General features: G+C 37.2%; 1 protein-coding gene across 1 annotated transcript in view; it reads right to left on the reverse strand.

Moving 5' to 3' along the window:
- The window catches only part of LOC134678686 (retinaldehyde-binding protein 1), a 30,354-nt gene extending 16,972 nt beyond the window's left edge, over positions 1–13,382 (reverse strand). Inside the window, exon 1 of the mRNA XM_063537340.1 lies at positions 13,256–13,382. The gene's annotated coding sequence lies outside the window, so the exon portion shown is untranslated. The remainder of the gene's footprint in view (positions 1–13,255) is intronic.
- Positions 13,383–13,671: the final 289 nt, after the last annotated feature.

The following is a 13,671-nucleotide window of genomic DNA, read 5'->3' on the forward strand; positions in this document are numbered from 1 at the left end:
TGCGAGGGTTTCAAAGCACGAGGGTTAAACAAAAGTTGCCCCCGAGTGAAACACAAAAATGTTCACCACACCAACCCGAAGCAAATATTAAATGTAAAATATCAAACAAAATCAAATCCGAATGAATGTTATTAATAAATATCATCCAAAATCATCATTTAAAAGTCTATTCTACCAACAAACATAAGAAAATAACTCAAAATTTGCATTTGATTACTTTGCCGCACATGTGAATAAAATGCAACTTTGCTATCAGTTTTTAAAGTGCAAAGTAAGCCTTTCCGAGCTGGTGCGGTGAAAATCAAATTACCTATACCGAAACCTGATGATTATTATATAAATACATATATCTGTTATCCCTTATCTCATAGGGACATAGGGCTCGCAAACAGAGACAAATTATATTCGTTCACTGCAAATTACATATACCGAAACCTTAGAGAATATAACCAAACGGAGTGGTCATTAACAGGCGTTCCCCTCTGTCGAAAATAGGCGGCCAATGGTCAACGACATGTCAACCACATGTATGGACTGACGTTTATCTGACATGGCTATGTTTACGTTACGTATACATTTGATGTGCCCTCCCCCGCAAAAAATGGCAGACTATATTGTACCGAAAATTATAGACATGGCGTCTGCGTTGGTTATATCCTCTAAGACCGAAACCTAGTTTACATTAGCCTTCCCATACGTCGTTAGATAAGATGACATCGTTCACATGTTACTCGACACCATTAACTAACTTTTATGTAAGAGAAAAACAAACATTATGTACCTACACGTCATGTACTTAGTCCACAGCAAAGTCTGTGAAAGACGGGCCAACGGACGTGTACGTATTGCGTCACGTGCTTAGTGTTTAGAAATGTAATGCCCAGCACGGATATGATGGTCGTTCTTGTCTACGTGACAGCGTGATAAAACGGTATCCGTCACTTTCTATCCCGTGGTGTTAGAAAGTGACAGTTATTTTATCACGTGGATAAAGCCATCCATAATACGCAGGCTGGATGTAGCCATGTGTTCCTATATTGCCAAGAGAGTGCATGAAAATGTATCCTAGCCTTCTAGATCCGGTAGAACTATAGTAATCGAGATATGAACTTAAACTACTAACTAGTCTAGATAGTCCTGAGGGTCTGGCCAAGAATCATCTTGGCTTGGATCAAATCATTGATAGCAAACGCCAATAGAAAATTAAATAATGCATGGAAATAGTTACGATGCTTTTCGTAGCGTCTGTCCCGATCCATTTTCAGGGTTCCGTACCCAAAGGGTAAAAACGAGACGGGTAAATAATGTACAATTTTATTTCCGGCAGACAGTGACTCGCTCTTACAAGATAGGCCCCTACATAAAGTATCGCAATTATTATTACAATTTTATTGAAACTATTTGTCGGGTTAAAACTGACTGTTTCTCGGGGCACAGAATAAATAATAGTACTGCCGTACAGAAAGGAAACTTCCTACAAAATCGAAGTTTGACAGAGGTTCAGGGTCCAATCATGCTATCCCTTTCTAATATATGGCACTATTTCGGCTATTTAGGGTTGTCAAAAATCAAGTGATTATCTTATCTGTGGTCGTGCACGCAAAAGGAAGACAAGTGGTGCCAACCCTAATAATTGCTCGGAGCAATGCTGAGCCGAGCGGAGCTCAGTTTGGCCGAAGTCAGGAGTTTCACACCCCTGCTCGGGGTCAAAATGTACCGGTCATAGAGATTCAATATTAATAACGACTCACCTGTTATTGATATCGATAGCAAGCAATTTCTAAGTAACTTAATAACAAATCTGACGCATATTAATTAAGACTGTTAGTTTCTATGTTAATTTATTTGCAAACTTCCAAACCTCTTAGACTAGTTAGACTTATTCTTATTGCAACTATAAATATCTGAACATTGATTGTAGTCATTATGACAATAATTAAAATTACTTCAAATAATATGTATTTCAATTCATTTTATTGTAGGTGTGCTGATGTGCCGTCCGTTCATCCGAGTGTCATGTACATATTGTGAGCAAATATTATTCATATTGGGAATATTTTTATTGCTGTTGATGATTTTTCGCCATATTTTGATATGGTGGAAGAGTTCCATATTGTACAACACAGGCGCAATTTTAACGATGTCGTAAAAATCATTCTCTGAGTTAGGAAAACGTAGTGTTTTCGTAAGTTAACAGAAAACGTGGTAATTGTGAAAATTTGAAATATCTTGTAAACCGGAATCCTATCATAATTTAGCAACACTTACGATACTGAAACGCTTACCAAAGCATTTTGTTTACTGTTGCTATGAAATAACGCGCGTTTTGGTCAGAAAACTGATGTATGGAGTTACCACTGTTTCTTTACTTTTATTACTCTACGGTTGCTACAGCTGAAAGTGCTTCTAGTTTAGTACGTAAGTATTTGTTAATAGGATGCTTGCTAATTCTGCATGGCCTTTACAATACCAAAGCGTGGAAATGTCCTTATTAATGTCAAGTTACTAAGATTATCTTGTCAAAAAAGTGCAGGCCGTTTTTCGAGACACGCATCGCTTAATGACATAATCCGTCGGTCTCTTGCCACCATCAATGTGCCTGCTATTCTTGAGCCGACTGGCATTATCAGAGATGATGGCAAGAGGCCCGACGGGGTGTCTTTAGTTCCTTGGAGCTTGGGACGGATGCTGGTGTGGGATGCTACCTGTGTAGACACGCTGGCACCGTCCCACCTCCAACGGACTACTGTAAAAGCGGGCGGGGCGGCGGTAAGCGCCGAAATTCTAAAACGTAACAAATATAAGAGCCTCGGTAGAGAGTACCATTTTGTACCATTTGGAGTTGAAACTCTAGGTCCATGGGGTCCCAGCGCGCGTAAGTTGTTCGCAGAAATCGCGAAGCGTCTGGTTGACGTAACTGGTGACCGAAGAGCTGGCGGCTACCTCGCACAACGTATCAGTATTGCGATACAGCGGGGAAATGCCGCCAGCATCCTTGGTACAATGCCTCAGGGGCCTATTTTAGATTTAAGCTAGTTATTAATTTCGTTTAGTTGTACCACTGTATACATATTGTTTGTAAATAAATGACTTTAAAGTTACTAAGAAAATATGACGTTTATGACCTTTCTGTACGTTTATGACTCTCACTCACTTGACTCACTTTATCCTGGTTGGTGCAAAGTTTGCTTAGCTGGACTCTATATATTTTCAAAATAATCCCGTTTTCTAAGTTACCTCAATGCACCTTAGATTTTTTTGGGACAAGTTGGAATTTCGTATTTATTTCGCCTCCACCCATAAAAAATGCCGTATTTATCCTTACTCCCTATATTGTTGCAATATAAACCTAGGTACAGCACTCTCGTGGAACGTGACACTGACTAAATTATCCTATAGCGTTGGATTTCAGTTGATCGAATCTATCGAAGACGCTTTGAGGTATTCGAGACCGGTACGGTGGATCGAGAACAGAGGGCCTACCGCGAATCACGTTCGGAGTGATGCCTCTCTGGCGGACTTGTAAATTCGTACGTAAGTGTGATAGGGAGGCAACACATCAGGGTGCTTAACCAAGGTGACAATCGTTTGCGCTACGATAACGAAACGCTTTGTGTCTCTCTATCACTCTTCCATATTATTAGTGCCACAGTGACAGCTGGGTTTCGTTCGCTACGGAGAGTAAACGATTGGCAGGTTGGCTACGTACTCAGATGTTCTATCTAAACAATAGCTATGTAAGTATGTATATAATGGTACGTTGTGTGTAGTTGAATACAAATATACCTGTGTTACAGGTTATAGAGGAAAACCATCCATACACATACCTAAGAACATCGTATTATGCACCTAGGTACAGAAATGTACGGAATAATCCTTTACTGTCGTATTTTCACGGAAACGCACGAACGTGACTGTTGTGCTATTTCAGTCAGGCTCAGTACAAAAAGTACTAAGGTTGACTGAAGTAGCATGACAAATACGTTTCACACGAGGGTTTAAATGCCTATTAATGAGGCATGTACAGTAAATAGGGAATGCAAATCGGTTATTTTTTGTATGGAAATAACCGCGGTTTCGGTTAATAACCGATTATTTCCATACAAAAAATAACCGAAAATAACCGATTTGCATTCCCTAACAGTAAAGTACAGTTACACACACTACTTTATCTACTTACATATTATAAACTCTCTATGGTGTATTCAGGGCCCGAATATTACGACCGCCATTGTGACATTTGTTACACACTCTTTGAGATTACCACTTCATCACTATCACTATTTAATTACACCAAATAAAACACAACATAAAACAAAGTCCCCCGCCGCGTCTGTCTGTTTGTGTGTTTGCATGTCGCGATAAACTCAAAAACTACTGAACGGATTTTCATGTGGTTTTCACTTATCAATAGAGTGATTCTTGGGAAAGGTTTAAGTGTAAGTATAATTTATTAACCCGTGCGACGCCGGGGCGGGTCGGTAGTTTCATATAAAACATCATCTTGACTGATATTACAACTCAGGTGTGATTGAGGTCAATCAGGACCCCTATTCGACAAGCGACGTTTGACGTATCGTGTTTATCTCCCGTTGATGTGGGAAAAGTCATAAGTTCTCGAATACGTACAATGTCAAAATTTGACATTAACAATCCACAGTTAGGGTGACAAGCAAACCAAACCGAACCACCCTTAGTTTAGAGTTGAGTTTTGGTTGTACCAAATTATAATATCCACCGTTGATGGAATCAACACTCAGTAATATGCAATAAAATAACTGTTGATTTGACGTGGATGCGAAATCTGACAGTTGTTGTTGTCGAATTTGGCCTAACTGTGGATTGTTAATGTAAAATTTTGACATTGTACGTATTCGAGAACTTATGATTTTTCCCACATCAACGGGAGATCAACACGATACGTCAAACGTCGCTTGCCGAATAGGGGTCCTGGTCAAGTCTCCGGGACTCTCCCTACTAAAAGTTTCTTCCCTTTTGCACCTGGCTTGCCTAGATAGATTTCCCACTCCGCGACGGACACTCATTTCCTTGAGTCCCCTAAGGTGAAGGATACCTAATTATGGCAACAGACAGGTTAAAAAAAATATAAATCGACGCTAGCGGAAGCATGAACCGCGTCAACCGCGCTATTTGTCGCGGTTAAACACTCGATACTTACCAGACTGTTTGCACGGCTCTAATTGAAAATACAAGTACGGCAATGGCGTAATCGATTATAAGCAAGTAAATAGATTTTTTTGACGACTGTGTCATGGAGGTGCCATAATAGTTTCTAAACTTTGGGTACATTGCGCAAATGCTTGGAGCGGGCGAGCCTGATGTCGTCTAATTCATTTTAGGTTACAGTATCAGGCCAATTCGCTATAACTGCAAAAACCGAAATTAGGAAATTGCGAGTATTTTTCGCTGTCAGCCTTATTACGCCTTCATTGGAGCACAAGAGAAAGATCCCCGCAATTTGCGTATTACGGTTTTCGCGGTATAGTTCGTAGCTTTGTAACAGAGCCCGGCGGCTAATCCTATTGTCTATTGTTAAGTAAAACCGTACGTGCTAATTACCTGCAAAAAAGGGTCATACATATTCTATTTGGCAACTGAGCGCGGGCTAGTCCAACGCTCAAAAAAACCAGTGTAGGTGCACTCTCCGATAACGCGCTATTGTTACGCATCTCGATGACACATTTTAGACAGGTTCTGTAGTGTTCGACTCGCCGGCACTCGGTAACCGAAGTACGCAGGTTTTTATGCAGGTGGTTGTGGCACGTGGCACGAGCGGTTTTACTTAACAATAGACAATAGGATTACCTACGTCCTACTATTACCTACCTCTCTGTTTCCGATATGATAATCTGTTAGTGCCAAAAAGAGACATTTCTTCATAACACATTTGACACCGACAGATCAGTATCATATAGGAAACAGATGAAATAACTAAAACTCTAATTAGACTATATAAAGACTATATATATGTTTAAGCTGTAAAATCAGTTAAAGTAAATAGTAGCTTCTAGTGGTCCTATGACTGGAACACTACACTTATCAAGCAGAATTTAGTAGGTAACTTAGTAAAAGCAGTCGTAAAAATATAATTATATGTAATTCGTAATATTATGGTAAGTCATAAGCCAATAATGTTTCTGACAGCAGAAACTAGTGCCGCAAAGCGAAATTCTAAATAAGTATCGCCGCTTTGAGTGGATAAGGCGGTCTAGCATAAGTTGCGTTCTCGCGCGCGAGAAGGCATGGCAGGTAAAATTTGCGCGGCGCGCTCATTCTTTCTTTCGTGTTTGCTCCTGTCTCTACCCAGATTTTTCAATTTCAGCACTAAACTATTTTAAATTATGTATCTGCAAAGGTTTCAGTGCCGTCCGACATGCGATATTAAACGCGGGGCCAGTGAATGGTACTTAATCCTTTCAATCTGCTCGCTTCCTTTCATTCAGGTGTATTTCGAACATTAACAATTTTAAAATGAAAATATATTATTGCTCTGACTTTTAAAAGCAAAATATAACTAAAAAGGGAATGCCAATACGAGTGGGCATCGGTTTTATATTCAGACATTCAGAGTATGAAAATATACAGATAGAATAGACCCTCGGTTGCTGACCGGAATAGGACAATATATACCTAGACTTCGATAGCTATAAAAATCGGGAGCAACGAAAAAGCCGGCATTCACCAGAGCATTTAATGACAACTGTATTAAAACAAAATACCTTAAAGACATAGACAACATGTATAAAAAGTATAAATAACATATAAAACCTCAAATTAGTCCTCGACAGTTGCACCAAACCGTCTGTCACCGTTAAAGCGTTCGCTAAATTTTATTGTATGGGTAGTTTCATACTTCACTGCTGATTGACGTTAATCAGTCTGCATGTTAAATGTGGTTGGTGCATCTGAGCCTAAGGGCCAAGACGGTTTGGTGCAAGTGGTGCAATCGACCCTTAATAATACCTACTGAGGTAAGATGGATTTGGATGGACGCGGTGTTAAAAAGTGACATTTAAATTATCACTTGGATAAAAGCTATCCATAATACGCCTGCTGGACTGGACTGGAAGGAACTCCTAATAATAACTAGACAAAACATATGCATCGGGGCTCGTATCCCACGCGGTGTTAAAAAGTGACATTTAAATTATCACTTGGATAAAAGCTATCCATAATACGCCTGCTGGACTGGACTGGAAGGAACTCCTAATAATAATTAGGAGTTCCTTCCAGTCCAGTCCAGCAGGCGTATTATGGATAGCTTTTATCCAAGTGATAATTTAAATGTCACTTTTTAACACCGCGTGGGATACGAGCCCCGATGCATATGTTTTGTCTAGTGAGACCATTTTTTGAGGTTCTCGCGTTTGTTCAAAAATAATGTTTTTGTTTAAAAATTACTAATATTTAATGTTTATACTAATGTAATTTAATTTTATATGATAATACTCTGCAATAACTAAATCCAAACACAAGAAATACCGTTTGTACTGAAAGGAAAAAAATCATGTTATTTATTTTTTTATTGACGGGTAGGGTTACAACATATGTGAAAAGGGCTATTACTAGGGAAAGCAATAGGGCTCTGCCAATGTACTGACAATTTTGTTTCGAGCCCATGCATGCAGCAGTGCTGTAGGAGAGGACAATATGATTTGGACCACGTTTTTGAAAAGTCCTTTTTTTCAGTGTCATGCAAAAGTGTCAAACTACATTAAACATTGCTATTATGGTTCCCATTACTGGGTCATTTTATGTTCATGTGTAAAATTTATTAAAATAAACAAAATTGTTGCGTGGAACTAGACGAAATAATTTGCATCGGGGCTCGTATAAACTGAAGGACACCATTTTATCTGCTGTCACGTAGACAAGAACGACTATCATATCCGTGCAGGAAGTTAAAGACTTTATCGAAAGCTTAATCTTGTCTAAGAGACTTTTAACTTATTTTAAAAAAGGCTTTAAATACAGTCACACAGGTAGGTATCTCTACAATATGAATGTAATTTACCTTGAATTTTTAGAGTGTATAAAATAAGGCGAGCGATTGCTAGCTGTAACAGGACTAACCACTTTGTGAACGTAGTAAATAAATAAAAATAAATCATTTCCTTAATAAAATATCCTTAAAACTTTACAAGTACGTACCTACTTAATTGAAACTGTACCTACCTACAGCTACCACCAGCTTGGCACTGACGCATGCCTTTAAGATTTGAGGCGTTCCCTCGATTCCTCATGGATCCCATCATCAGAACTCGAGCTTGACAAAAACGTGGCTTAAAAACTTAACTTGCATAACGAAGACGACAAATCGCCAAACGTGAACTATGCGTCGTTGAAGAGTTCCGTTCTGATCATCATCAGCAGTTCCACTTCATCAAATGTCACTTTTTTGGATGTATATGCTTAATTTGTTGATAATAACCCAAAAATCACTATATGTATGCCTTTAAGATTTGAGGAGTTTCCTCGATTCCTCATGATCCCATCATCAGAACTGGGTTTTGACAAAAACGGGACCAATCTGTATGCATATACATACAATTAAAAAAAGAATTTTCAACATCGGTCCAGTCATGAATGACGGAGTTATGGAGTAACACCCATAAAAAAAATTAAAAAATAATCATACAACCGAATTGATAAAACCGAATTGATAACCTCCTTCTTTGAGATTTGGAAGTCGGTTAAAAATGAATGTGACTGAATGTCAACTTTCCGAAGCTATTTCTTTCAACGTGTAGGTAATTCATAAGCTGAATCCGAATATTTTCAGCTATAAGCAAAAAAAATGTATGCATACAAAATGTACCTATATGTATGAATATTTGTAAAGTCATTTGAAATAGTACATCGTGTAAGTATTAAGGGCGGTGAACAAGAATTGACGAACGAGTGTGAATTGAAGCCCGAAGCCGAAGGGTCCTCCACTTTCGTCTTAATTATGACCCGCGCGAAATCCTCTTCCTATTTTTCGCACTTGTCGTAATATACTCATGGTAACTTTTTCACACGCGGCAACATGTCCTCATACAGTTTTTTACTAAAGCTTGAGATGCATACGTACTTTTTAATTGGAGTTTGGACTTCCAAGCCGGCGTGTCGCGTTATACGCCGTTGTAGGAACTTGTGTAGTTAGCTAACAAAAGTTAGAGCTCGAGTGTTTATACTTACATAATATGTATGTTTGTACTGTATTGTATGTCTTATTTACTCTTATTAAAGGTCACCCTATAAAGCTAAACTAGTCAATTAACAAAAAAGCTATAGGTATGTACTAGATGTGCTGTTAGTTTATAGGTACTTATGAGTTTTTAGCTTATATGTATACCACAACAAACAACATAAGTAGTCTGTCCAAAGTCTGTCAAACAAATTAGTGTGTAGAACTTCGGTGTAGAATAACCTTTTTTTAAAGAGAAAAACTTCAATAGTGATACTTAATATTATGCATTATCATTAAGTAGGTATATAGCAACTGACATGTTTGAAGTAGGTAATACCTACGTGCCAAAGCGGCTTACGAAAAAAGAAATGTCCAAGTCGGTTGACACTCTTTTCATTTACACTTCAAATTAATGTCGAATTGGTAATCATTCTTTTTTTGAAGTCGGGTAAAAAGGCGGACTATGGATTTGCTATGGGAGAACGACTCTTCAGGCGTTCTGTTTTTTTTAAATGACAATACTGATGATTTGGTTTGCCAGACTATACTATAATAGTAATAATTCCCCTGTACGAATAGCTGACGTGTTTAACGCCTGTCATGTCATGCAACAAATAGCTATGATTCTGATTTCACGAGGCGCGCTCTTCAGACCAAGCGGCTTGACGAAATTGTCCCATAGCAATGTTGGTGGATTGTTTAATTTTGATTTTTAAAAGTGTAAAACTTACTTACAGTTTTAAAAAAGGTAGGTACCTAAACAAGGTAATCGCTAAGTTTCCTCAAAAATTTAATTGCGCCTTAGGGGTTGTCCATAAATTACGTCATCGATTTTTGACGATTTTTGACCCCCCCCCCCCCTATAATCATCCAAAAACCATGCTTCAAATGACCCCAATTCCTCCTATTTCATGCTACCCTCATCCGATGTCCAGACCCCCCCCCCCCTAATTTGAAATGACGTAATTTATGAATAGCCCCTTAAGAAAGTTTCATGTTTTTAGCTTTTGTGCATATTATACAGGGTGTTTGGTACATCGTTTGCCAAATTAAGATTAGGTTGAGTCATTTCGTATCTTCTCAGGCCTAGAAATTATTAATTTGGCGCACATTTTTTTCACTTCTATGCCAGTTTTTCGTGTTTCAAATTTTTACTTGCGTAATAGTTAAAAAAACCATGGCCAATTTTGTTTTTCTACGAATGAGAAGATAGCAAATGACACAACCTATCTGCCGTTTTAATTTGGCAAACGATGTACCAAACACCCTGTATTGTTACAAATACCTACTTAGGTCCCTAAACTATAAGTCAATAAATGATGAGTGAAAACACTGAAAACCTACGTAATCATATTAAATTCAACACGCGCGCCCAGTAGGTATATCACGGGATCTATGTCTATGTTTAATATCTAATTGCCATTAATGAATTGTCCTGTTTTTAATTTCCACGTACCTATAGAGAACGATCGCGGATTGATTTAATTTAATTGGATCCAGCAGGATCCACATAAAACACTAAGACATGGTTAATGAGGGGAAAACGATAGGTACTTACTTAGCAAAAGATATACAGTGAGTAAATCTAATACGGGCGAATCTCTTAACGGTGGTTAGTATAGGACAAAGTAAAGGTAATTAGATAACATTTACTTAAAGTTGCAACAATAATTTTGTCCATACAAAATAATTCAGCCCGCAATGTAATGCAAACACACTCACGTTAAACGCTCGTCGACAGTTACTTTCAAAAACTCCTATTGCGTATGTAATGTCATTAACTGTCATGAGTGGGTAAATAATAAATAAGTATGATGTTTTTTATCGGACGAAATTACTACCTAGTTTAAAATCAAATTACATCAAAAAATCTTATTAAAGCAATCATTTTAATAACGACCCATTGAAATTACAACTGAAATGTACTGAAGTTGCTGAAATACTTACCAAAGAAAACCAACTAAAAAAGAAAACTACAAAAACACAATTTACAACGATACAAATTCTGAGAAACCTGAATTTAGTTTTGCCCCCTCCACCCTTCCAGTTACGGGCAATCCTTCGCGAGCTCGCTGTATCGCATTTACAATTACTCGAGCGTTTCTTGGTACAACCCGATGAGGGAATCGCTCTCTGTACACAGCTAGCGCTCGATGACCATTTTGTAGTGTTTCACCATAAATTAAAATCATGTCCATTAATTCAGGAACAGTAAAAGTTGTTAAAAGAGGCATTTTAATAACATACGATTACTTTTGAATCGAACGACTGACATTGTCAAATCAGAGTTGAAATAAAATAAGAAACTTGCAATTCCACCAAAGAGTTTGCCACGTTTTCACACAATGTACCAACCAAGTTTTGTGGTGTTTAGACGGTTTAGTTAATGCTCGAAATAATTTTGGTAATAACTGTACAACTACTATTAGGCGGGCCGTATGCTTATTTTCCGCCATCCTGGTATAAAAAATCAGGCAAATTAAATACGAAATGAATACACAATAATCACTTATGAAATACTGATATTAGATGAATTTTCAAAAAGGGTGTGCTATCAAAGGTGCTTGTCTATTGCTCAGATTAGAAATAATCACGTCAAGTGCTGTCATCGTGACTGATTAAAATGAAGTCAGTTTCTTGTTGATAAACATGATAAATAAATAAGATTTTAATATCTTTTAACACGCCTAGTAGTACTTTTATCTACCAAAATAACTACAAAACATTAAACGCAGTGTAATGCTAACATGTATTGTGAATGTTCCCCCAGATAGGTAAGTTTGTAAATGCTATTGTTGTACTGCTAATGAACATTTGACATTTCGGTACCGCAACCATGTTTACAGTACATTGCTGCTGAGAAATTTAAAAAAAATTAATTATGGGGTCGTAATGAACTGCAACTCAAAAAAAACTTTTACATCATGATTAGACTAATGAATACTATGTCCGATTTAATTTATCGCCCGTATTAGATTTACTCACTGTATAAAAGTCAAACGGTAACGTTAAGAATATATGTACTCGTAATTTGTTTTTTTAGGGCAATAAATTAACTTCATATTAATAAAAAAAATTGGTAGTTAATACTTACTTAGACACGTGTAGTCAATAATCATTATTTTCTAATTGCCTAGCAATTACCTACAAGAGCAATTTCATTGTTAACGTCATTTAATTATGAAGCATGCCCCTTTTAAATAACTCTAATTTGAAACAATTTGACGGTAGCACGTCAGACGGTAACAAGTAAATAGATTTCCTATTTTATATTTCTAATTTAAGGATAAGGATACTTCTGCAACAATGACTTCATCCGGTCAGTAAAATTATACACCGAGCCGGTTTAAACTGTACCTATAGGTAAGTATGTATTTATGTAGGTAACTTCCTAATAATGACTAGGACTATTTTATTGTGTCTAATATTTCTGAATGTTTTGTCCTGTTTGACATTTTTTGTAGATGGGCCTAATTTCCTTTATATACACAAAATTATGACTGGATTAATTATTAATATTAGTGTAGTTATAACTACACTATGAAAAGCCTTATAAAGCTTAATAATAAATGTGTACTTACCTACTATTTAGCGTGGCGTTTAATTTAATTGACTTCACTTTTTTGAAACAAAGAGTAATCGGTATATTAAACTGACAGGATATAGGATATATAATAGGTTTTTTTTAGTTTCAGGATCAGTTTAAAAATACGAGTCTTAATAACGGCACTGCAAGTCGCTTTTTAGCAAGTCTTAAGAAAAACAAATTTAAAAGTCGTAATGCTTATGTAAGTTTCGAGAAAAGCAATGCATAAATAGGTAGGTACATGCGCGGCGTAAGACATTTATATTAAAATATAGGTAGGTAAATGGAAAACATAGTGTACTTAATGCTACAGGTAAAATTAAGGCTTTAATGAAAATGGTGCCTCCGCTGCCAACTGATTAGTTATCATCCAGAACTAAATTTAAGTAGTTTTTTTTTTATTTTTCCGACTAAAGAAAAATACCACCCAAACAAAAGGTCACCTCATACTCATAATTAAAAAAATATGTAAGTACCTTTAAATGTGTTGGCGCGTCGCTGGAATCCGCACTCAACACCGTGCTGCGATCGGACCGAAGCGCAAGCGCACAATGTCACGAAAAAACTCCGGCGCCGACTTCTATCTTTACGTCTCAGTACTATGCAATAATGCTAGCACACAGCTTATATGATATTTGTATAATTCTCGCATAACTTAGGTACTTACTACATTTGTGTGACGCGGACTGTTCTATAGCCAGGATAATTGCCTTTTGCTCGTGTTACTGCGTATATTATAGCATTAGCGGATATCACCATAAATAAATACATTATTACACAATATACCCCAATTACCTACATAGAAAAATAATGATAATTATTTTGGAGACAATCATATGTACACTGATCAACCAAACTTCATTGTATAATCGGATGTTTGTTGCCGTTATAT

The sequence above is a fragment of the Cydia fagiglandana genome, chromosome Z, assembly GCF_963556715.1.
Source record: "Cydia fagiglandana chromosome Z, ilCydFagi1.1, whole genome shotgun sequence".
In the NCBI taxonomy this organism is placed as follows: domain Eukaryota; kingdom Metazoa; phylum Arthropoda; class Insecta; order Lepidoptera; family Tortricidae; genus Cydia; species Cydia fagiglandana.